The sequence below is a fragment of the Pocillopora verrucosa genome, chromosome 3, assembly GCF_036669915.1.
Source record: "Pocillopora verrucosa isolate sample1 chromosome 3, ASM3666991v2, whole genome shotgun sequence".
In the NCBI taxonomy this organism is placed as follows: domain Eukaryota; kingdom Metazoa; phylum Cnidaria; class Anthozoa; order Scleractinia; family Pocilloporidae; genus Pocillopora; species Pocillopora verrucosa.
Genome location: NC_089314.1, coordinates 12,278,332 through 12,304,302, shown reverse-complemented (window position 1 = coordinate 12,304,302; position 25,971 = coordinate 12,278,332). Strand labels below are relative to the sequence as shown.

Here is a 25,971-nt window from a genome sequence, read left to right as displayed (position 1 = left end):
AGTAGTAGTAGTAAGTAGTAGTAGTAGTAGTAAGTAGTAGTAGTAGTGGTGGTAGTAAGTAGTAGTAGTTGTAGTAGTAAGTAGTAGTAGTAGTAGTAAGTAGTAGTAGTAGTAGTGGTAGTAAGTAGTAGTAGTAGTAGTAAGTAGTAGTAGTAGTAGTAGTAAGTAGTAGTAGTAGAAAGTAGTAGTAGTAGTAGTAAGTAGTAGTAGTAGTAAGTGGTAGTAAGTAGTAGTAGTATCAGTAGTAGTAGTAAGTAGTAGTACTAATAGTAGAGGTAGTAAGTAATAGTAGTAGTAGTAAGTAGTAGTAGTAGTAGTAAGTAGTAGTAGTAGTGGTGGTAGTAAGTAGTAGTAGTTGTAGTAGTAAGTAGTAGTAGTAGTAGTAGTAGTAGTAAGTGGTAGTAAGTAGTAGTAGTATTAGTAGTAGTAGTAGTAGTAGTAGTAGTATTAGTAGTAGTAGTAGTAGTAGTAGTAGTAAGTAGTAGTAAGTAGTAGTACTAGTAGTAGAAGTAGTAAGTAATAGTAGTAGTAGTAAGTAGTAGTAAGTAGTAGTATTAGTAGTAAGTAGTAGTAGCAGTAAGTAGTAGTAGTAGTAGTAGTAAGTAGTAATAGTAGTAGTAAGTAGTAGTAGTAATAGTAGTAGTAAGTAGTAGTAGTAGTAGTAATTAGTAGTAGTAGTAGTAGTAGTAAGTAGTAGTAGTAAGTAGTAGTAGTAAGTAGTAGTAGTAGTAGTAGTAGTAAGTAGTAGTAGTAGTAGTGGTAGTAAGTAGTAGTAGTAGTAGTAGTGGTGGTAGTAGTAGTAAGTAGTAGTAGTAGTAGTGGTAGTAAGTAGTAGTAGTAGTAGTAAGTAGTAGTAGTAGTAGTGGTAGTAAGTAGTAGTAGTAGTAGTAAGACATGTCGATCGCGTGTCAACCACACTCGATCGATATGTCGGTCGAGTGTCGATCGCTGGTATCGATCGACACTTGGCCGCGGGTGCCTTTAGTACACATGATCCAAAATTCTTAACACAACACCACAGTAAATTGAACATAATAGACATGAATAATAACTACATATGCAAACTAAGATCACAAAACTTACGTGGTATTCTGTGTAACCAGATGTTACTCTGACGTACAGCTGCATTCAAATCATTCACTTGTTGCTTTGTCATTTTAACCTAAAAAAGGCACAGGTCCTCCAGGTGAGGAACACAGCTGAGATGTCGAGTGAGAACACTCACTCCTTCACCAAGAGGGTTCCATGACAAGCTGAGCAAGTGCAGGCTATGAGCCTGGTGCAGAGGTCTGGCGATGACTGCGGCAGGTTTGGCTGTTAAATTGATATCATCAAGTATTAATGTGTCAAGTCCATCAGTGAAGATGATATGAGACACCAGGGTCTCTGTCAACGGCTGTGACTAAAAGTGGGACGGGGACGTGGGACTGAGACTCGGGGACGTGGGACTCGGGGACGTGGGACTCGGGGAACGTCGGACGCGGGACGCGGGACTCAGGGCCATGGGACGCGGGGACTCGGGGACGCGCGGGGACTCGGGGACGTGATAAACATTCAACACCTGAATTTGTAAAGTATAATTTTCGGTGGTCTTGAGAAAGGTGTCATATGCTGGAGAGCTTATCGGGTGACGCTACATCTAAAGCGTTCGTCGAAGGTAAGAGTACACGGTAATTTTGGTCAGCGGGGAAGTTATGAAACTTGCCAATATTGAGAAAGGATGACATCTAAAAACTAAAGGCAATTTTTTAATAAGACACTAGAATGCGTAATGATGGCGGCGACTAATCAATCTTCTTTAAACAAATCGGAGATTGACTTCCTTGAGGAAAACCTTGAAAATTGTTCTGTTGAAAACCTGTACTTCGTGGGTTATTTCGATGGAAAAAGAGACGATTGCGCGGATATTCTCGAGAGGTTTCTTCTTAGTAGTAGTTAAAAATTTGCAAATATCTTCATGGCTAAAATCGAAATGAAAATCCTAGATAAAAGCACTTATAAACTGCACGTTTGGAGACTTAAACTCTCTCTTGCTCATCAACAGATACGTCGTCAACCGGTTCATTGAACAAGGAAATAAACACCATCCAACATCAAATTTACGGCTGAGATATCTGTTTCAGAAGCTACTTCTTTTCCACTATTTGTAAGGGTGAGAGATTCAACATCGAGTGACTCTTAACTGGAGCTAAATAACGATCCCGCCCGTACCCGTCCAATTCCTTATCCCGCCTTCCAAATGGAGCTTATCCCAGTCCCGCCTTCCTATTTTACTCCCGCATCCCGCCTTTAAAATTTCTCGTTCCGTCAACCAGATCGAAGTATTCTCTTCATTTCAGCATAAATACACGATGTACTTTCTTCACTGCATGGCTTTTTCTACTTTCCGTTTCAATACATTTCAATCATGATTCATAGGATGGTTTTTCACGATTTTGGACATTCCAAAAAATATCCCACGACCTCCCCCTCCCGTTTGTAATTTTGAGCAGCTGCCTAAGGCTTTTCTGACAGCAGACCATTATAAGAATAAAAGCCGCAAAGGAATGAAGGCAGGACAAGAAATTGGAAAGCTTAATATACTGTTAAGAGATAAATGAGAAGCAGTGGCCTCGTGGTTAGTTGGAGGGGAGGGGTGGGTAACTTTCAATGGACCACCGTCCCATCAATCCTCTTCTACTTGATCGATTGGAGCATGTCAATTCAGTTCAGCAGTTGCATAAACAGCGCAGGCCTGAAGCAGCCAGTCACAACAGTGTGGACAAAACCTAACCCAAATGGTCCAATCGGTTCGTCGTGATGACCTTTAATAACGTCAAAGGACTCACAGGAGTTGTTTTTCATACTTTACTATAAATCAAATTAGTTCACCATGTAGAGTTGCAAAATGGAGCACTTACACAGAACTCATCACTGAAAAATCAGCTTTAATGACTCAATATGTAAAATCAATAGATAGAGTTGGTATCTTAGAATGTGCACAGTGCACAGCCACAATAGCACTAAAACTTAACTGTCATTCACTTGACAATTTTGAGAGTACTACTAATACAATACTGTGTTTAATTATTTTACATTTCAGAGTTATGGAAATATTTGTCAAACACAGTCTCCCCTCTTTCGCCAAACTCAACAGACTTTTAAAAGCTCTGATGACTGAATGTCAACCACAGTGCACTATTCATTTTCCATCTGAAAGGGAATGTTTGGAAATTAAGGCAATCAGACGCCTTTCCTGTATTGACAAAACAGCTAAATTTGTTCACAAATTTATCTTCACATTGTCTTTTAGCTTTCAGTGAAGACTTCAATCTACAGTTAAGGTTTTGCTCTTTGCCACATTAAAATATCTAAAGTTCTATGAAGAATGGCTGCATTGAGGACTTCTAACATTTTTATCAAAAGAAATGAGAGAATTGTTCGCACAATCAGCCTAATGAAGTAATTAATTGTCTAGAAAGAACATAACCAAGCGTCAGAGCGATTGACGAAGGGCTAACGCTCGAAACGTCAGCTTTTTTACTCTTTACGGTGGCTAATTTACGTTTTCAACCCAGTTGTTAACACTAAATTACCTGCAACACTCAACATTATCTTGTCAAAAAACATACACCTGTACTCCAAGTTGTTTACCTTGGTTACATTTTATATGAAGAGAAATTAAGCCACGAGAATTTTTGACTGAGTCAATTTAACACAACTTTTATAATGAGAAATGCTCCCTGTAAGCTTACATCACAAGGCTCACCACAATTTAGATATATTCCAATTACATCCATGGTGGGGCCCATACTAATTACTATAGAGAAATAAGCTGAAGTGTTCAAGAAATAAACACAACATCTAAGATGAAAAAACAATTAAGTGACCACCTGTCGTAAAGTCTTACAGGTACACGACCTGACAAGGTAACTTTTTAAGGCAAAGGATAGTTCATGTGAGAACAAGGAACTGCTCATGTCTCCTCTTAAGAGGTTCTGAACCAATAGCTCTTACAGCTGTAGCATTTTTTCTCCACTACTTTTCAAGTGGAAGCCCTCAGTCATTTCCTTTTCAATTATCAATGTTCTTGAAGAAACTTCTAGTTGGGTGGGAGAGAAGAAACTGAATGCTAAGCCACTGAGTTAATCAATCAAATGAAAATTACAGATTTAAGCTAACATTCCTTCTACGAGACATCCGACTCCATCAGAAAGAAGCTTTAGCGGATCGTGTGTACTATAGGTGGCCTCGGTCGACATTACCGCCGACAGTCGACCGATAGTCGACCGATATATCGACCGACTGTCGGCCGATGCATCGGCCGTTGTTTGTTTGTTTGTTTTTTTATTATTATTTTACCTAGAATGGGGCGTCTTTCTATTTTTGTTTGGCATTTCTTAAATAGGGAACTCCGCGGCACCCACCTATCCGAAATACAGTATTTACCCGCTTATAAGAACCTAGAATTCAAGAACCTGTTAGCCTAAAAATATCAATTAAGACCCCCTTTACAGAAGAATCTATTTAGCCTAAATTTGAAACAGGTTCTTATTTTAGAAAATGAACCTTAAAGATCTTCTGGCAAAGATAAAAGACATGACTCTCAAAGTAGTGAACTTGAACATATATGTACTATTAAAATTTCTAAATTTGGTATAAATTATGTGAAAAACAGTAGTATTTACATGTTGGTTTTGAATCAGAATTCACATGAGTACACCCTACAAGTACGTTTAGAACTGAAAATTGTGAATGCAGTTTCAATTTGAAGTCTTGATTTTATGCAGGACAGACTGTTCATGCAAAGGACATACATTGAAAGTACCTGAAAAGGTTTGAGTTACTGTCTTAATAAAAGTGTTCAGAAAAAAAATTATATATATATATATATATGCATAACTGTATTATTAAATCAACATTTAGCCTGATACTGAGAATTGAAATATCTACTAAAAATGGGTCATGATCACATACAGTACTGTCCAAAGGCCAGGCCGGTTTTGGCATTAAATTAATATACATGCATGCCGCCCTTCTACCAGGCACTGGTATCATATCTTTCTTATAAAAGTAAGAACCTGTTTAAGAACCTAAATAGCCTTAAACTCTAATAAGCACCATTTATATAAGAACCTGTTCAGGCTAACTTGGAAAAACCTAGGTTTTTATAAGCGGGTAAGTTCTGTAGTTTAACTTACTAAAACGAAATCAAGTCTGCAATGAATATCTGGCTGTCTTTGCCTCCAGATAAACCTCTTGCCATTTGGATTAAAAATTCTCCAAACATAGTATAGCTCCAAATTTTCCATCGCACTTTGCACTACCTTTGAAGCGTTTTGGTGTGTTCGGGCGATGCCTTTTTTTCAGGGAAAATTGAGAGAATAAAAAACATCCTAAACAGCTGGTCTGCTAGAAGACTTAATCTTCTAGGTAAAATTACGATCATAAAAACTTTGGCAGTATTCCAGATTGTACATGTTTTAACCTCTCTTCCAACGCATCAGGGTGCACTTAAGGAAATCAATACCCTGCTATATGACTTTCTCTGGGAAAGAAGAGGGGACAAAATTAAAAGGACAGAAATGATCAATACATACATACATACATAAACTTTATTTAAGTGTCAAGGTATTTAGCTAAAAGCTAATTGTGGACACTATAAAAAATAAAATGAATACAATGTAAGTATATGTAAAAACATTAGAAATATAGTCTTAAAATATCATCAATATACAAAATGACATCAATATATAAAATTTTTACAATCAAATAGAACAAACAAGCAAACAGACAATATAGGGCAAACATATAAGCAGCAGTCGAAACATGAATATAAAATTTAAAAAGTTAAACAGTATAGATAATTTAAATTAGACGAATTAAATAGAAGATAGTGGAGCACACCCCCAATACACAAGGCAGCCAGACAGCAGAAGCCACTATGCGTATCCACCAATCTAAGATGAGCACGCACAGCAGCCACACGAACCGTCCAGCAAGCCAAGTACATTGAGAGCACGCACCCCTTTCCTGAAAGCCTGAAGACTGGTCTTACTGCGTAGTTCCTGGCTGATCTTGCCCCATATGTGTGGGCCTAAATATCTAATACTATGCTTACCATACTTAACAGTATTGTGTCTAGGAACAGGAAAATCATTTCTTAAGTTATAATGCCTATCTTGCTGAAAAAACGTATTACATACATGCTCTGGAGCTAGTGAATTTTTAACCTTATACATTAAAATTAGTATATCTTGTTACCGTCTGTTCTCAAGACTGGAAAGTCTACCCTTCTCTAAGAGTTCCTCATAAGTAACATTCCTATCATTATATATAGCACGTAATGCCCGTTCTTGTACTCTTTCTAATTTTCGTGCATCTGAAGCTTTGCAGAAATGCCACACTATGTGACAATATGCTAAGTTAGGTAAAATTGCCGATTTATATAATTGTAACTTGACTTCTCTGGGAATCATATTTCTAAGACGTACTAAAACACCAACTTTCTTACTGGCCTTTTTGCATATATCACTTATGTGAGCACTAAAACTAAGTTCATCATCTAATGTTACTCCTAGTAACTTCAAGTCTGGTGATGATTTAATAACCTGTTCATCAATCTTGACATTGATAGATGGACTGTCCTCATTTTTGTTCTTCCTGCCTAATAACATTAAATTGTACTTGTCATAATGATTACGATAAAGGAGGCCTCAAGATGATAGATATTCAAATCTTTAATAAATCGCTAAAAACAAAGTGGGTAAATGGATACTTCTCGTAGACTTCCACCTCTAGAAGTGTGGGGGAAAAATAGTGTTTTTAAAGTGCTACTACGATCAAATTCTCAATATCCATTTTTTTATATTCTCGTGTAAGTATGACTTGCTAAATTTCAATCTATTACGATCATCAGAAATGTATATATATATATTTTTACTTTTATTTCCGAGAAGTTGCGGTCGCCGCAGCAGTAGCCTGCGGCAGCCTGGTTGAGAATTAGGGAAAATGACGTCAAATGCTCAAAATACCTCGCGTAAAATAACTCGAGTGTGCTAGACCATCGCAATGTTTGAATTTATTATAGGTACGGTAATAAACCCCTTTTTAAGAACCTAGGTTTTCAGGAAAAAATATATATTAACTGAAAATCTTGGACTAAAATTGTCCATTAAGACCCTTTTTACACCTTTTGCTGTTCATTACCAGAAAATATACTTTCATTTATGCCAAAAGTTATATAAATAGCGTAAATAAGTTTTTCATTAGCTCTAGAATACATTTCATTAGTGTTGATCGAACTTTCAATTAGGATATTTGAATATGTATCGATATTCAATAACGTTAACTGACAAACATATGCGCGCTCAGACATTTTGAGCGGGAACTTTATAGTCATTTACAACGAAATATACTTCAATAACAACAACCAACAAACAATTGCATTTATTGACAAGCATTCACAAAGAATAGAAAATTCATTTGCGCAATTATCATAAACATTGACAATCTATTGTGCGAATACAAAAGCATTAGTATGAATGTAACATTCTCTTGGGTGACTGGACATGAATTGCATGTTTTAAATAAATGATAAGAGAAAAAAGTCAATCGATGGCGCTTTACTTTTTCGGGCAAAAATGTTCTCACTAAAACGACATTTTGTGACTGAACATGAGAATGTTTTAAGCGTTCGGTATGTTTATCCTGAGGATATAAAAAGCAGTTATTTCAGAAAGGTTACCGTCCAAACATGAAATATGACACCCTATTCAAGGAAAAACAATAACCAAACAACGGCTAACCGCACGCGGCAAAACAAAAATCCCGATAAAATCGCTTTGTTGACAATTTTAGAGGAATTTGCTTTTTGTTTAGCTGAACATTTACGCACTACAATTTTAGCTCATACAATTTATATATCTTATCTAAAGATCACACCGGAAACACAATGCCAACAAAGGCAAAAATGATAACCGCCAAAACCATACCCTATTCCGCGGCACATACATGTATAGGGGAGTACCCCTCCCCCCTACCTCTGGGTATTTAAAGTGGATATTGTTCTGCAATGTCCTCCATCAACCGTCCAAAACAGCCATTCGGGTGAGGCTCACCATGCCATCTTCTCCACATGAATTCCTTAAGGCATTCTTACAGGAAGTTAGGATTTGTGTTCCCTTTCATTTTCTTAAATTTGTCCTTTTTTGCTCTCTCCTCGAGGTCACGTCCCCTTTGGAACTATGCTAAAGAAGAAACAAATTTCATTAAAACGTGTTGAATATATAGAAAAAAGTTATGAAAGACTGTTTTTTAGCAGGTGCAAGACATAAGTTGGTATTATAAATTGAAATACGGTTGATGTAATGTTTGGTTAGCATTTTAGCCGATATGTTTTCTTTTTTAAAAACGACATGAATGAAATACAATGTATACGAGGCATCGAGGTGAATCTCTTTATAGGCACATTTTCTGATGACAAATTTATTGTTAACATTTTTAAGGTTGATAATTCAACAGCCTCAAATATTCAAAAGTAAAGACCGTTTGACTCCTCCTGGCAAAGCTATGGCAAAGAACGTTAAGTTGCATCAATAAATGTTTGCTAAATGTTTGCTAAATGATTAAAGGATCCTAGTCAACCATGATGTATTGCGCGTATGTACCGAGAAATCCGCCATTTTCAGTTGTGTTATCTATGGGTTTTTATTCTCAAGGTCATTAGTCTGATAGTTGGTCGAACTACCAACACAGTTACACCGATACGCGGAGCCCACTGGGTTTCTTGATTTTTTATTATATTGATTTCCAATGCTTAAATATGGTTTTGAGTTCTTTCGTCATTCATTTATTAATTGGTAGTCTTTTCGGTCGGTCTTCATTAGTGTTATTCGGTTTTTCGGTTTTCATCGAGTTCAGTCGCTCTTGCTGTTACTTTTTGGGTTTTAGGTTTTATAAGTTTCTGTGTTTTTGTTGTTTTTTTTTATAATATATCCATCTCCACGGATAGTATATACTTAGCAATGTTTTATTAACAGTTAGAATTTAGGCTAAAGGAAATTGTACTTAGGATTTAAAGAAAAAGGCCCTATTAATGTGTGCCAAGAAAATGTTTTAGATCACTAAGTTTTGGAGGAATTTTGGTTTGTTGTTACTGTTCTTTAGGCTTTAAATATATATCAGCATGATAATAGAATGCTATGTAATAAGGTTGTTGCACCTTTTTTGACAACGAAAACGAGTAACCAAAAATTACTGCTTTTGGAACGAACTTCGTAGCTGTTAGTGAACTGTTGATAATTATTAATTACACATCCACTTTTATATTGTCCAAAACCATAACAAAGATTATCCTGAAATAAAGTTAATGATTGAAAGATGTGTGGCAATGTGAAGCAGTTATTATCTTAATCACCATTATCATCATTATTTCAATGGACGAAAATAAGAAAGTTGAATGGGGGAGGGGACTGAGGGGAATTTTCGAACTGCAAGCATTTTTTTTTATTTGCCTTATTTTTCCTAAAGAGAAATGTTTTCGGGAAAACCCTGGTACATCCTTAGAAGAAAAAAAAGTTGAAACAATAATTTTACCGCGCTACTCTCTTGGCGCGAGAGTAGTTCCCTCTCCATCCACTCAAATTGGAGAGCTCAGTTTTACAACTCGAAAAATCTTGCCTTTTTACAGATCTAAGGAAAGAAAGACATTCAGCTTTCGTTAAAATGCATGGGATCAAAAACCATTTTCCATTTGAGTTTTGGAATGTAATTTTTTTCGGAAGACAAAGTGCAGTTACCGGTATACATCTTGTACATCTTTTATTGCGGAAGATAGTAAGGATATTAACCAATGTTTTTTAAAACACTAGCGCACAGCCATTGTTTTGCTCCATAAATCATTTATTTTTCCACGCTCTTGGTGCGATCTTCGTCGCCTTGTTTATTGTCACGCACAAATCGTGCAGCACCTATAATTGTTGGTGCACCTACAATTCGTGTTTAAACCTCTCGAACGCATATGTCCCCTCTTTATTCCGCAGAGCCTCCCACCAGTCGCCCCTCCAAAGAAATGTGAGCGCGCTTTCTTTCTCTCTCCCCAGCCTCTTTGTGACACCAATAGGCCGCTGCGGAGGAGAGAGTGTATTCAGCCATTTCAAGAAAGGTTGTCGTACAAGAGCGTGAGACCGTACGCTACAATACCGACAGGTTGTATGGGCAACGGTTGTTTGCCTTTGTTTGATCGAAGCTCACAGTTCTAGCCGAAAGGAAGGAGAGTCCATGAACTCGCTTGCTCATGCTATCTCTCTCTATTGCGTTAACGCAAGGAGAACTTCGACCAAGCAGTGGTAAATTACTTTTACCCATAAAGCCATTTGGTATTGTTGCATACCCTTTTAAGCTTTTGTAGGACAAATATCTTGAAACAGTTGTATCCCTATAAAGTGGATTTACGAAGCTACGAAACCTAATACGGATCTATATTTTCAACCGTCACCACCATTTAGTACACCAACGTTGAAGACTATATCATCGGAAAATAAAATTGCGTTACTCGCGGTCCGATAGGAACCAACAGGGTTAGAAGTGTTTCGACGTTTACTAAAAACACGCGCTTGACACAGAATGAAATAGAGATCAAAACTTTGTGAGTGCGGCTTCAAGTATTGCGAGTTCACTCTACCGACGTTCCCGTTTGCCGTTATTTCTCAAACTCGAGGTTTTTAACCCTTTGAATAGTCAAATTGTGTGCTCTTTATCAACAGACGGTGACACTTTTTTTTAAAGAATAATGACAGCAACAGAGGAAAAAAAAGCTAAAATGCCATTCATTGTCCAATGAAATAAGCTTCCAAAGCACATATAATAAAACTAAATACAACCTAACCTTGGAAAAGGGTGTAGTAAGTCTCCAACGCATTAAAATCGTGCGTTGTAGATCTCATAATTTTGATGCATTGTAAGTGAACTCGGATCCTTACTTCTCACACCACATCTATTTCCGAAAAAGTAACAGGCAAAGTCAATAGGTTGAATATATTTGAAAAACTAGAGAGGGTGAAGGACCGTGTACTTAGGTATGACATGTATTTATAGCAAAGACCCTTCCGTAAGAAAGAATGCTCAATTTGATTGGTTTACATAACACATTAAAGGGTCGTCTCACCCAAGATATGTTAATTACATGCGACAGACAGATGTTTTCAAAAGAAGACACCCACCACTACAGCTAATTCATTTCAAGTAAAGAACACGAATCATAATTAAAGGGGCACAAACATGTTTCTATACCTAAAGTAAGTTGTGTAAAACATGGTCTAAGGTCTCTTCGTTACTTCGCTGTAAGGACTTGGAATTCGCTGCCGGAGACGACACGCGCCATGACCGGCACAAGAGAAATTTAAAATTAGATTCCAGACACGCAATTTACATCTAAATTATGAGGTAATCGTATTACTAATTAGAGTTTTATACCTTTTATGGTGGAATAATCCTCCCCCCCGGGGGGAATGAATTATCGGCCAAGTATCGGTGAAGTATCGGTAGTGTCGGTCAAGTGTCGGTGAAGTATTGGTCATTTATCACATAAACTGCGGTGTTATAAAAGGATTTCCGGCCCTGAGAAAACCTGTAACAACACAAGTGAAAAAATGTCGTATTTTTTCACGTGTGTTGATATAGCCAATCAGCTGCTTACACGTCACTCGCTTTTGGCGCCTCTCGGTCAGGTTGATGAATGAACGGCAAAGCCTTCACGTTGTTTGTCGGAGCTTTCTCAAATTATGGCGGCTAAAACACTAAAAAATCTGTATCGCTGACAGACAATGAGGTAAAAACTTTCCTTGAAGGGGAAGAAAACCAATACACTAAAAGAAAAACCAAAAGTTGCCTATTCAGTGGCTTTGACGTTGGCATTTCTCTCGGCTGAGAATGAAAATCGACCACTGGGAAATTTGCCACTGACCGATTTTGGCCGTTTACCTGAAAGACTTCTTCTGTCGGTAAGGACAAAGTCACTAAATGAGAATTTTCTAAATTGAAAATTACGACCATTGTTGTTTTTTAATAATGATTCAACGTATTTTTCCATCTTAAGAGTCAGTGCCAACGCACTCTACGATTGTTATTCGAGGATTGTCGTTTCATTTATTTTCTTTCATTAATAAAGTCAGCTTTTCTTCCAAGTAAAGGGCTATTATGTTTATATGATAAAAAAATAATACATGGTTGCTTGTAGAAATGGAATTTCTCTTCTCGTGTTCAACTCGACATCTCACTCGTTCGCTGCGCTCACTCGTGAGCTATCGAGTTAAACACTCGAATAGAAATTCCATATCTACGTGCGCCCATGTATTATTCTCTATGTATCGGTCAAGTACCGGTCATGTATCGGTCAAGTATCGGTTATGTTCGGTCAAGTATCGGTCAAGTGTCGGTCAAGTGTCGGTCAAGTGTCGGTCAAGTGTCGGTCAAGTGTCGGTCAAGTGTCGGTCAAGTGTCGGTCAAGTGTCGGTCAAGTGTCGGTCAAGTGTCGGTCAAGTGTCGGTCAAGTATCGGTCATGTATTGGTGAGGTAACGGTCATGTATCGCTCGAGTATCGATGATCTAAGACTATATCGGTCGACTGTCGGCCGATATATCGGTTGACAATCGATTGATAGTCGGTCGACTGTGGACTGATAGTCGGCCTATAGTCGGTCGACAGTCGACCGATATATCGGCCGATGTACTGGCCGATATGTCGACCGAGACCACCTATAGTACACATGATCCGCTTCAGCTTCACAGTAAGGAATTGTTTAACACCTCTTAAGAATCATATATGAAACAAAGCAAAATAACTAAATCATTTTCATACAGACAAATGCTCAGCTCAAGGTAAGTGCAAGCAATTGTTTGCTTCCTCGTTTCCTGTCTCTCTTACGGAAATTAAGACCACTTTCTGAAGAAAAAAAAAATTAGGCTTACATATAATAAACAAATAAACAAAACTTGAAAATCAGTGGCAGATTTCCTCAATTTTAAGACATGTGTAGAGAGTAGCTCCTTGACCTCTGCCAAATGCTGACATTAACTTTCTGTCATTGATATCTGAAAACAAACACCGATCCTTACATTCACGCGTACGGTGTGGTTTGGTTTTATTTTATTTTTCCTTTTTTTCCGGCCCCAATGAGAAAAGGTATAGATGTATCAAAGTCAAAGGCATAAAATAAGGAATGGAGTGTATCCAGTTTCTGTGTTTAAATACTCAAAACAGTATTGTTAAAGACGCTCAAAAAACAGACTTCAGCGTTGGTCAACGGTAACAAACTTACTGAAATGGGTTCTCATCTTAACTGATAAAATGACTGGCTTTCAAGTTTAACAGATTAAATGGTAGCGACAAAGAGGGGCTGTGTAATGTTCTAATGCGTGGAAGCCTTTCCAGTAATTTGAAATATAAAAATATTAACTTGAATTCATTAAAATCATCAAAAAGCCACAATATTTTCTTCCCTTTGGATTTCCTCTCTTATTTTAGCATTCTTTCCAGATTTAATGAACACTAGCTAATGTAATATAGTTATTACTGATACTGATACTGAAAGTTCCACCGTAATTAAAATTCGAGTAGAAAGAAAATTTCTGCACACCGTTTGGTATCTCGATTTTCGCTCAACTTTCCACAGTACAGGATAGTCCTTTACTGACTGACAAACAAAAAGCATACCGCAACAAGAAACAACCTGAAAAATGTCTCATTCTCATCGTAAACAGTCTTTTCAGTTCTGTGTTTTTATTTCTTAGCGGGCTAATTGGCAAAGTGATTTTAAACGCCGAGAAACTAATTCAAGGTGGTCCAGACTCGCGCCAGCTCTTCCAGAAACACAGCAAGAAATAAACGCAAACAACAAAGCGACAGCGATGTAAACAGCGAAATAAAAATTTAACTGAGCACCGTGGTATTTACATATGACGCGAGAAAGAACTGAACGTAATTACAAATTACATGTATAAAACTGATTTGAACTGACGGGTGGTGACTTTTCATGAGATAAACGTTACCCTTGTTCTATAAAAGCAAAGGAAATATCGCACTTGCCCCGCGAACTAAGGGCGTAAAAAATTCTTAAAACAACACCACAGGAAATTGAACAGAAGAGACATGAATAATGACTACAAATGCAAACTTAGATCATAAAACTAACGTGGTATTGTGTCTCGCAAAGGAAAATTTTAATCTGACGCACAGCTGCACTCAAACCACTTACTTGTTGCTTTGTCATTCTGACACCATCAGGCCACAGCGTGTCCAGGCGAGGAACACTGCTGAAATGTCAGGTAAGAACACTTACTCCTTCACCAAGTGGGTTATTCGACAAGCAGAGCCAGCTCAGGCTAAGAGCCTGGTGCAGAGATCTGGCGATGGCTGCTGCAGGTTTGGCTGTTAAATTGATATTATCGAGTTGTAATCTCTGAAGATTCAACAGGACAAAGAAAATAGATTTAAGACTTATTAAATACAATAAAGATGCAGAAGTAAGTAATTTCTTATTAACCCTCTCTAATCTGGAATTTAGAACGTTATCCATGACTTCAAAATTAATTGGAATTAAAGCTATCAAAGTGAATTTGTTTATATCTCAGAGTTTCTGAAAGTTCTTTTTCACAGATATGCGATTGAAAAACAAAGAATGCGCATGTTTTTCAGTTTTCTGATATATAGTTAATTCCACTGTTGGTCTTCATGTTCTCCTCAGTTGATAACGATATTCTAAACACTAGCCAAAAAGCATGGTGTCTGTGAATTTAGGCACTGTACTTGTATGTAATTGTATTTTTATTGAATTGAAAGATAAGTGATATATTACCAGTGCTAAGTTTCTCAGCTAAATCTGTGCGATTAACCGTTTGATGACACAGTGCATTATGTAGGATCTTGATTGTTGCACTTGAGCCATTCTTCTCTTTCCAATGTAGTAACATTTTGTAGGCTTTTTCAGAGCATTCCTTATTTTCATTATCAAACGTCGTTAATTTTGCTTCCTCAATTTTTAGACGACGTCCAACTGGCTTCCATCTTTCGAGTTTCTGCGAAAGCCACTGTAAATCTTCGTCGGTGGGAACTCTTTGCTTAACTAAAAACATAAAGACATCACAGCTAAGTATCAAGATGAGGGGATAGCGAGTAATTCAAGCCATTTTGCTGGATCCACGCATTTTTATTTACAAAAGCAGAGAAAAGGGAAGATGGGGTTGAGGGGGGTGGGGTTTAACGAGCATGCCTATCGATATGTCTTCATTTTACTTCTTTTCGTTAGAGTTGAGTCACTCGGAGACAACTTTTCATCACGGCGTTTCACCTTTGACCGACGCGAATGTTTAGTAGAACCACCTGCATTATAACAAATGTAAAAGAAAATTTATCAGACCAGATTTTTTGAGCCAACAGATTTATTGTAGCAATGGACCTTTTTCCTTCCTCATGAAACGTCTCCTTATGAATTTGTTTCAAGAACAATTCGCGTCATTGCATTATATATCCCTACTGTGCATCATTTTACACGAAAAGTCCACGCCCACATACGCGAACAGAAGATATCTTGGTTTTTTTTTCTCAGCTAGTAAGAAAAACTGTCATCGCCACGAAAACGGATTTGGTGACATATCATTTATATCTCTAGTTTGCAATCAAGCGAAAAGCTCTAAAAAACTATTTTTTGTACAATAAGCAACTTGGGTAAAGCCACTCTAAATCTTCGTCGCTAGGAACTACTTGCACAGCAAGTATCAAGATGAGAGTACAGCGGGTAGTACGTACGATATGTCCTCATTTTACCTGCTAAACGACTTTTTCCTCTCTTCGGAGGTAAGGCGTCACTCGGAGACGACTCTTCATTACGGTGTTCCGCCATTGACCAACGCAAATGTTTAGTAGAACCACCTGCATGATAACAAATGTCAAAAAATCATTAGACAAGAACATATTATTTCAGCCAGCAGATTCATTGTAGCAATGGAGCTTTTTCCATTTCCAATGAAACGTCTCCTGATGAATTTGTTTCAAGGCCAATTTGTGCTATTGCATCATGCATCCCTACTGTGCATCGTTATACAAGAAAATTCCACGCCCATATACGCGAACAGAAGATATCTCGTTCTTTTTTTTTTTTTTTTTTTTCAATCAGTAAGAAAAACTGTCATCGCCACGAAAACGGATTTGGCGACATATTATTTATATTTCTAGTTTGCAATCGAGCGAAAAGCTCTAAAAAACTATTTTTCGAACAATAAGCAACTTGTGTAAAGCCACTCTAAATCTTCGTCGCTGGGAAGTACTTGCTTGACTAAAAACGTGAAGACAGCACAGCAAAGCATCAAGAAGAGAGTATAGCGGGTAGTACGTACCCCATGTATTCATGCCATTTTGCTGGATCCACGCACTTTTATTTTACAAAAGCAGGGAAAGGGACGATGGGGTTCGGGGGTGGGGGGTGGGGGTTAACGGGCACGCCCATAGATATGTCCTCATTTCACCTGCTAAACGACTTTTTCCTCTCTTCGGAGGTAAGGCGTCACTCGGAGACGACTCTTCATCACGGCGTTCCGCCTTTGACCGACGCAAATGTTTAGTAGAACCACCTGCATGATAACAAATGTTAAAAAATCATTAGACAAGAACATATTATTTCAGCCAACAAATTCATTGTAGCAATGGACCTTTTTTCCATTTCTAATGAAATGTCTGCTGATGAATTTGTTTCAAGGCCAATTTGTGCTATTGCATCATGCATCCCTATTGTGCATCGTTTTACACGAAAAATCCACGCCCAAATACGCGAACAGAAGATATCTTGTTTTTTTTTTGTTTTGTTTTTTTCAGCCAGTAAGAAAAACTGTCATCGCCATGAAAACGGATTTGGTGACAAATCATTTATATCTCTAGTTTGCAATCGAGCGAAAAGCTCTAAAAAACTATTTTTCGAACAATAAGCAATTTGGGTAAAGCCACTCTAAATCTTCGTCGCTGGGAACTACTTGCTTGACTAAAAACGTAAAGACAGCACAGCAAAGCATCAAGATGAGAGAATAGCGGGTAGTACGTACGATATTTCCTTATTTTCCCTGCTAAAGGACTTTTTCCTCTCTTCAGAGTTAAGGCGTCACTCGGAGACGATTCTTCATCACGGCGTATCACCTTCGGCCGACGAAAATGTTTAGTAGAACCACCTGCATGATAACAAATGTAAAACAATTATTAGACAAGAGCATATTATTTGAGCCAACAGATTCATTATAGCAGTGGAGCTCTTTCCTTTCCTAATGAAACGTCTCCTAATGAATTTGTTTCAAGGCCAATTCGCGCCATTGCATTATGCATCCCAACTGTGCATCATGTTACACAAAAAATGTATGTCCACATACGCGAACAGAATTATATCTGTGACCTTACGCTTACAGTTGGCAGTTGTGTAGTGAGTGAATTTTTCGCAACCAGAAAACTACATAAAAATATACATACGCATCAAATGATCTTCCTTCGCTTTGATTTGGTTACCATAAAAGATGCAGTGGCCAAAAAGCATGGTGTCTGAGAATTTAGGCACTGTACTTGTATGTAATTGTATTTTTATTGAATTGCAAGATTAGTGATGTTTTACCAGTAATAAATGGTGCGCAAGGTGGCTATACTCTAAAGGATATTAATGCAGGTCGAAATTCTAGTAGGGATATTGCAAAGATGGCCGAAATGAAAGCAAAAGCAAACAGCTTGATAACTGTTCTCTTCCCCACATTAAAGGGAACATAACTCTTTGGGTCTTCCATTAGTGTGCATGGAGACTAAACTTCTTCCCAACTCGAATTTGCCCCAACGAAACACAAAGTATTGACCAGGTTCATTCAATAATTTTGAAATATACAACGCTCATCATTTTCTCAACAGTTTCCTTTGATGATAGCGCACTCAACGAAGGGATCATGCGCTACAGAGACAACTCATGGCACTTTAACAAAGAAGGTTTCATCTATAAAACAACAAATTTGCTTCAACATAACTTGCAAGTTCATAAGGGTTAGCATCCATTTCTAACAGGAGTTTATTATAGGATTACTCTTACTAGTATTCAGAACTAAACGTTTGAACGTGTCCTTTAGTAGCATGTCGTAATGATGTGGGATATTGATCAAATGAAGCCTTTAAGTGCTACTGTGGTTCTTTCTTTATTCACTCCGAGCTTTCGCCGTTCTACGGCATCATCAGGGAGGACGATAAAATATTTGCGCTATGGTTTTAAACGTTGGAGGTGCCACTGTAAATTAGCATAGTGTAAAACTAGCCAGTAGGACGCATGAAAACTAATGGCGTGATAAAATGTTCTAAAATATGTGTTAAAACCGTTAATTAAAATAGCTCATTAAAATAAATCATTAAAATAGAAGATCGTTAAGTTCAGTGCATTCCTCACGGGAGTTCAGTCCCGGCTTGTGCTTTCTGATGTAATACGCTTCGTACAATCGCAGATTGACGGGGTCATTTTCACGCGTGATTACTTTGACTTCAAGGTTATGGCTGTTGTTGCGATGGTGTGTTGTGAGATGTTTTTTTACCGACGAGTTGTCGTTGGTCAAGTGTTCTTTTGTTCGATCATGTAGGAATCGTGTCGTACCTCCGATGTAATATTCGCCACAAGCTTTGCACGTGAGCTGATAAACGGTGTTTCTCTGTAGGCATAAATTGGTGTCTGGATGGGGCAGTTTGGTCTGTTGCATTTCCTTTCTGTTGTGTTGTGTGAAAGGGCTTGTCTCAGAGTGTAGGACTTGTGGGCGATTCGCACTGAGATGTTTTCTCTCTTGAAGATTCCCGTGATTTTTCGGTTTAGCCGGTCTGAGATGAACGGGATTTTGAGATAATGCCACTCTTTTGTCTGTGTTTGGGGGTCTCTTTGGTGATTCTGCTGGTGTTTTGTTTCATGTATGGTGCGTTCTGGATATCCGTTGAGGCGGAGAATGTTGTCGAAGTCGCGGTCGTGTTTGTTGGATGTTATTTGGGTTGAACATCTCTGCTGTATACGCCTCCGTTCGTTGCGGATGAAGTTGGTCTTTGAGCGCTTTGGTAGGGCAGACTGGTGGTGTACGAAAAGCGGCTTTTTCGTAGGTTTCTTGTAAAATTCAAAGGAGCTTTCGCCGTTCGTCGTGATAGTGACTTTGAAGTCAAGTAGTGATAGAGACAGGCCTTCTGGTGATGCAGTGGGTTTCTCGATCTCAAATTTTAGTCTCGGGTGTAGACTGTTCATGGTGTCGTGGAATTCATTTGCCTTCTCTTCATTGGCTGTTTGAAGATATATGTCGTCTACGTAGCGTTTGTATGGGCTGATGAGGCGGTAGAATGAGAGGGCGATTTGTTCAAGTTTATCCATGAACAGGATGGCTAAGATGCCTGAAATGCTGGAGCCTATTGGTAGGTCTTCGGTCTGGCGGAAAATGCGGTCTTCAAAGGTGAAGTACATGTTGTTGAGCGTGACGTATTCAGAAATGTGAATCAAATGTTCAGTTAGCAATGATAATTTGGTTTCATTAACTGAGTTGATAACGTAAATTTGCCTCTGTAGAGAGATTCTGAAGCTGATGTTTCGAGCGTTGGACCTTCGTTGGACCGATTAGGAAATGTGGGTTGGCTGTGGTTTATAAAATGGGGGTTGGGCTGGGGAGGGAGGGAAGGGGGGTTTAGGCAGGAGTTTCTAGGTGTATTATTGGGGGGTCGGTGGTCTTCTTCCCAGAGGGAAATGCTACCAAACATTCAACGGTTCTAAGAAATATTTAAGAAAAAAGGAGGAATTAACTTTTATTGAAAGACTGAATATGCACACGATGCTAAGTTTCTAAAACCACACAAATTCAGCTACAGTTTCCTTGACATGAAAGGATTAAGGTAATTAACCCTACCGCCGCGCCCTCTCCCCCCCCTGCAAAAAACACACTCACATTCTGTTCCTTAAGTTTTACCTTTCCCGGTAGCTCTTCTTAAATTGCAGGGAAGATTAAATTTCCAGTATTTATTTTATCAAGGATCAATAATGTTGGGAAACGAAGCGGTCAAAGTAACAACAAAAAACTTCAGAATTTTAATTTCATAAAATTTTGGGGAGTACTGTTTCTTGAAGAAGAATGACAAATTGGTATGAGAAAAGGGAAAGGAAATAAGTTTGACTGAAGGTCCATAAGGCCGAAGTACCGCTAAGACCTATCATGTCGTGCGTAAACACCTATGCATATGATTTATCCGCCTACTTAGCCTACATCTTGTCTCCTTTAACAGGAAAGTCAGAGAACACGGTGACCAATTCAGCCCACTTCGTATCCACCGTCAACAATGAGACGATCCTATACACCGAGATCATGGTATCTTTCGACGTAGAATCGCTCCTTACCAACGTTCCTATCGACGCTGCTGTACAAGCCGCACTGCAGAAACTCGAGAACGAACCAAGCCTTGCAGACCGCACCACGCTAACACCTGCACAGGTCGCTGACCTTTTGACCTTCGTATTGAGATCCACATACTTCCAGTATAACGAACCGATTTACGAGCAAAAAGACGGCGCCACCATGGAGAGTCCGGTTTCCGCTGTTATTGCCCACGCACACCGATCAATACTTAGCGTATGATTCACACCACCCTCAATCAGTAAAACGCGGTATTGTTACGTGCCTTTACGAGCGCTCCAAACGTCTTGTAACAAAACCCTCCGTCATCTCCGAGGAGGAAAAACATCTGTCATCTGTTCTGGTTTCTAATGGTTATCCTTTTTATTTCTTGCAGAAACTTATCAAGATCGGAAAACCAAACAACAATGCCGAACCCGCCGACGAGTTCAAAGCTACTGCGGTTTTACCCTATGTCAAAGGTCTGTCCGAACCGCTTCGCCGTAGCCTACAACAAGGCGTACGCGCTGTTTTCAAGTCGGAGACTACGCTAAGATCTCAGTTAGTACGACCAAAAGACGCTGTCGACCCGGCTAAACGAGATGGCGTGGTTTACGGGATTCCCTGTGAATGCGGCAAAGTGTACATCGGAGAGACTGGAAGGCCTATGCAAGACAGAGTTAAGGAGCACGATCGAGACATTCGACTCGCCCGCACCGAGACCTCCGCCGTTTCAGAGCATGCCCACAACACCGGACGCAAGCCACTCTGGAACGAAGTAAAGTTTATTGATCGTGACCCTTATTACTACACGCGCAAGGTCAAGAGGCAATTCATGTAATACTTTACCCTAACAACATCAACAGGGATAGTGGAATAGAAATTCCAGAAGCGTGGATGCCCACGATAAAAAAACACAACAACAGGAGAGCCGTGCGACAGCGGACCGCCGAGGGAGCAAATCACTGAGTGAACAGCAAGGATCGAAATGCACCAATCAGAGCCGTTGAAAAACAACTAATCACAGCAGAGCATCATGCTTTATAAGATCACGCATGACCAGTCGACCTCATCGCTTGAAGAAGACTAGCAGTATGCAGTCGAAACGTCGCGATCTATATCACACGTGACTACATCGTGAGACAAACGAAAGACTTAGCTTTTACTGTTATTCACTACGATGAATAACCACAACCTTTTCTACGAATGTTGACTGTCTTGTCACAAGCGCCAGACAAAAGAACAATTTTGAGTCCTCACCAGGAATAGAACCTAACACCTCCACATTCCGCGCTCGGACACTCCACCATTATAAGTATAGTATAAGTTATTAAAACGAAAGCTTAATATGAAATTTCTTTTACTTGATAATTATAATACCTGCTAGCCTTCTACGTTTATTTCCTGAAGGATCACCACTTTTACAACTCTCTTCTGTTGGAATGTCTGCAAAAGGGAAAGGAAAATCAAACTGTAATGAGCATTAAAACGCACTTTACTACATTTTTGAAATGGGTAACAAGCAGAAGTCGAAATAAGTGCTGACTGAAAATCAAAATCTCGTCTCCAAAAGAGAGAAGAGAAAATTTATGGACTTCAAGAATTGAAATTCACTGGAACGGAATAAAAACTAAGATTTAGATCCTAACAAAAGTTTAACCGGTCAGTAACAATGAGGTATTTCGTAGAAAGGTAAACAAAGAAAATTTGTGTTCATCTTACTGCGCACAAGAGTCTGGACACGAAAACAATAATTGGGAAGGCAGGGGAGGGGGTAGTTGATAAGCGCGTTTAATAAACCATTTGTAATACCTACGATCAAAGAGGAAAGATAAAAGATTCGATTAAATATTAAAATTTTTGTGCGTACTGTTTATTGAACAAGAATGATAAGAAAAGGGAAAGGAAATAAGTTTGACTGTTTTGTCACGAGCGTGAAAAAAAGGAAACATTTTGAGTCCTCATCAGGAATAGAACCTAACACCTTCAGATTCCGCGCTCGAACACTCTTCCACTACAAGTATAGTATAAGTTATTAAACGTAAGCTTAACATGAAATTTCTTCGCTTGATTATAACAATACCTGCAAGCCTTCTACGTTTATTTCCTAAAGGATCACCACTTTTACAACCCTCCTTCCCTCTTGAAATGTCTGAAAAGAGAAAAGAAATTTATACTGTTATGAGAATTAAAATACACTGACGAATATGATATTGAAGGGATGAATATGCACACGATGCCAAGTTTCTAACACCACACGAACTCAAGTTCAGTTTCCTTGGCATGAAAGGATTAAGATAATTAATCCCTGCCGCCGCGCCCTTCCCCCCAAGCAAAAAACACACCCACACTCTGTTTTTTAATATTTCCCTTTGCCTGTAACTCATCTTAAATCGCAGGGAAGATTAAATTCCAGCATTTATTTCATCATGGATCAATAATGTTGAGAAATGAAGTGGCCAAAATAACATAAAAAAAGTTCATGAATGTTTATTTCTTAAAATGTTTGCGTAGTACTGTTTCTTGAACAAGAATGACAAATTGGTATAAGAAAAGGGAAAGGAAAGAAGTTTAACTATCTTGTCACGAGCGTGGGACAAAGCACCAATTTTGAGTCCTCGCCTGGAATAGAACTTAACACCTTCAGATTCCTCGCTCGGACACTCTACCACTATAAGTATAATATGAAAGCATAATATGAAATTTCTTCACTTGATAATTATAATACCTGCTAGCCCTCTACGTTTATTTTCCGAAGGATCATCACTTTTACAACTCTCCTCATCTGTTGAAATGTCTGCAAAGGGAAAGGAAAGTCAGACTGTAATGAAAATTAAAACACACCTTACTAAATTTGTGAAATGGGTAACAAGCAGGAGTCGAAATAAGTGCTGACTAAAGATGAAAATCTCATGTGAGCCTGATCACAGTTTAAAAGAGAGAAGAGAAAATTGATGGACATCAAGAATTGAAATTCATTGGAACGGAATAAAAGCTAAGATTGAGATCTCCAAAAAAGTGTTGAACCTATCAGTAACAATGAGGTATTTCGTAGAAAGGTAAACAAAGAAAATTTGGGTTCATCTCACTACGCACAAGAGTCTGGACACGAAAATAATAATTAGGAGGGCAGGGGGAGGGGGTAGTTGATAAACGTGCTTAATCAGCGATTTGTAATACCTACAATCTGGGACAAAGAAAATAGATTTAAGACTTGTTAAACACAATGAAGATGCAGAAGTGAGTAATTTCTTATTAATCCTCTCTAATCTGGAATTTTAGAACGTTATCCATAACTTCAAAATTGGAATTAAAGCTACCAAAGTGAATTTGTTCCTATCTCAGACTTTTTGAAAGTTATTTTTCACAGCAATGCGATTGAAAAACAAAGAAAGCGTGTTTTTCAGTTTTCTGATATATATTTAGCTCCATTGTTAGTCTCCATGTTCTCATCAGCAGATAACGATATTCTATACCGAGGACAACAAGCAAGTGTAAGCTTGAAAACAATTAAAGTTATCCGTATTGCAGTGACTCGTTTAAACCACCTCTCTCTATATGCAAGTCAAGTCGCCTGATAAAAAGTCAACGCACAAAAATATGGTGTTAAATGCAATACTGGTGTTAAATGCAATCGAAAGTGACGGTTTTCTGTAGAGAGCCTCGAGGCATTAAAGACCTTGTTTCTGGTGCACAGCTGTTTTCAAACAAGGCGCTCATTTTTTAGAACTAACATGTTTACTAAACATATTTATTTCACAGGGTTATGTACTATTTATGAGAATCTGAGGCGTTGGGAACATTTTTCAAATGGGAGGTGGGGGGTTTTTAGCTACGTCAAATTTGAATTTAAGGGCATATCGGCCAGAATGTTTTATTATCATGAATTGTGGGATAAGGGGTTAAAATCTCCCAAGGAACCCCTTGGATACCCCTGTCTAAGTATTCAGAGGGTCGTAAAAGGGTGTTGGCATGGCTTTTACGGCTAACGGTTAATATCTTTTCATTGTTGTCACCATAAATTTTTCTTACAGTAAAATCTTTAACGACTAACGGTTAAGATTTGTCAATTTTTACGCCTAACGGCTAATTGTTGGCCGTTTTACGGTTAACTTTATAAAGTCCCTCTATTAAACACTGTTACTACCAATTTGTGATTAGAAAAAATGAAAACTGTGATCAAAAGTACTTAACAAAATCACTAAGAATAGGAACTGATCGATTATCAAATACGATTGAGAAAAAGATCACAATAGTATCTTTTTTTCCGTTAAGAGATTAAAAATGTACGAGACGTGAACTATAATGATTCTCATTTCACAAAATGTCAATATAAATTAGAAATATATCTCTAATCTTGCAGAAGATGGTGAGAGTTAAACTGCTCAGTCTTCATGCGACTGCCAAAAGTTCAATACGGAAATCGAATACTAAGGAAGAATTAATGAAGAATTAATCTTAATTAGAAGATTCAAGTGTTCCAACTCAAGAGAATGAAGTTCGATATTGTACGTCTCGCTTTTATAACCTGGGATGGAATTGAACATGTAAAAATAACTTATTTTATTATTTTGTCACAGGGAACGTCAGGCTTCTGTGCCCATTCCTTTGGAAAGATGGATTTTCACCACAAGGTTCATACCAGTAGAGCCAAAGCTTCTTTCTTTAAACGGTAAGCTACACTGTATCTGTGCGCGATAATCAACTTTTCATGAACTGATGTGGAAAACCAATTGGCAGTTTACTCCGCAGTGAATCTATTTCGGTTTTGCGCGCTCGCCTCTATAACTTCAGATGGATTTGAGCAAGCAAAAATGAAATATATATTCTCTTTTAACAAGGAACCTCAGGCTTCACAGTCCATCCCTTTGGAACTGTTTGATTGTCGTCACAAGATAAATCACCCTCTAACTGAAGCTTCTTTCTTTCAACGGTAAGCTATCTGTGCGGGATAATCGACTAATTGTCTTCGTGGTCTTTTCATTTTCTAGCGGGTGTGATTTGCACGATCGAAGACATAACTTATTAACAGTTGTAAAACAATTGAGATAGTTCGCACGCTCTCATAGGTCAACTAGTCAGTTTAGATCAGAGTCTGTAAACACAGCTAGTTGTGACGCAAAGTTTTCCCAATATTCGCAATTAATTTCAAGTAGAAATAACAAATATTGGAATTGGAGGAAAAGTTGCCAACTTTTACCTGGGGTTTGGCTACCTCCCATTCTACTGTCTTATCGCTGAGCCGCGTGCTTGCCGGCACTGCAGCTTTTAATACACCCTGCTCGCGCAACCGTACACGACCCTTGCGAACGGTAGCCCTTGCGTCCTTTTGGTATTGAGATATGCACATGTTGATTTGAAGCTTCGGTGGCAGCATTTTCAGACAGAAAACCTTAGTTTTCCGAAACAGTGTAGAACAGAACAAGCTGACTGCGTTGAATAACAGTAGAAAAAACTCTCTAAAGACACACGCTTTAGCACTTTTTTTTTGCGCAGAACGCGAAAAACGTGCAAAGGTTTTGCGTGTGCGTTGCCCATCTACCTCTGAGCTATACTGTAAGTTAATGAATAACGGCTGAGAGC

General features: G+C 38.4%; 1 protein-coding gene across 2 annotated transcripts in view; it reads right to left on the bottom strand.

Moving 5' to 3' along the window:
* The window catches only part of LOC131786544 (NLR family CARD domain-containing protein 4-like), a 118,029-nt gene that overhangs the window by 78,728 nt on the left and 13,330 nt on the right, over positions 1–25,971 (bottom strand). The gene's annotated exons all lie outside the window — the stretch shown is intronic.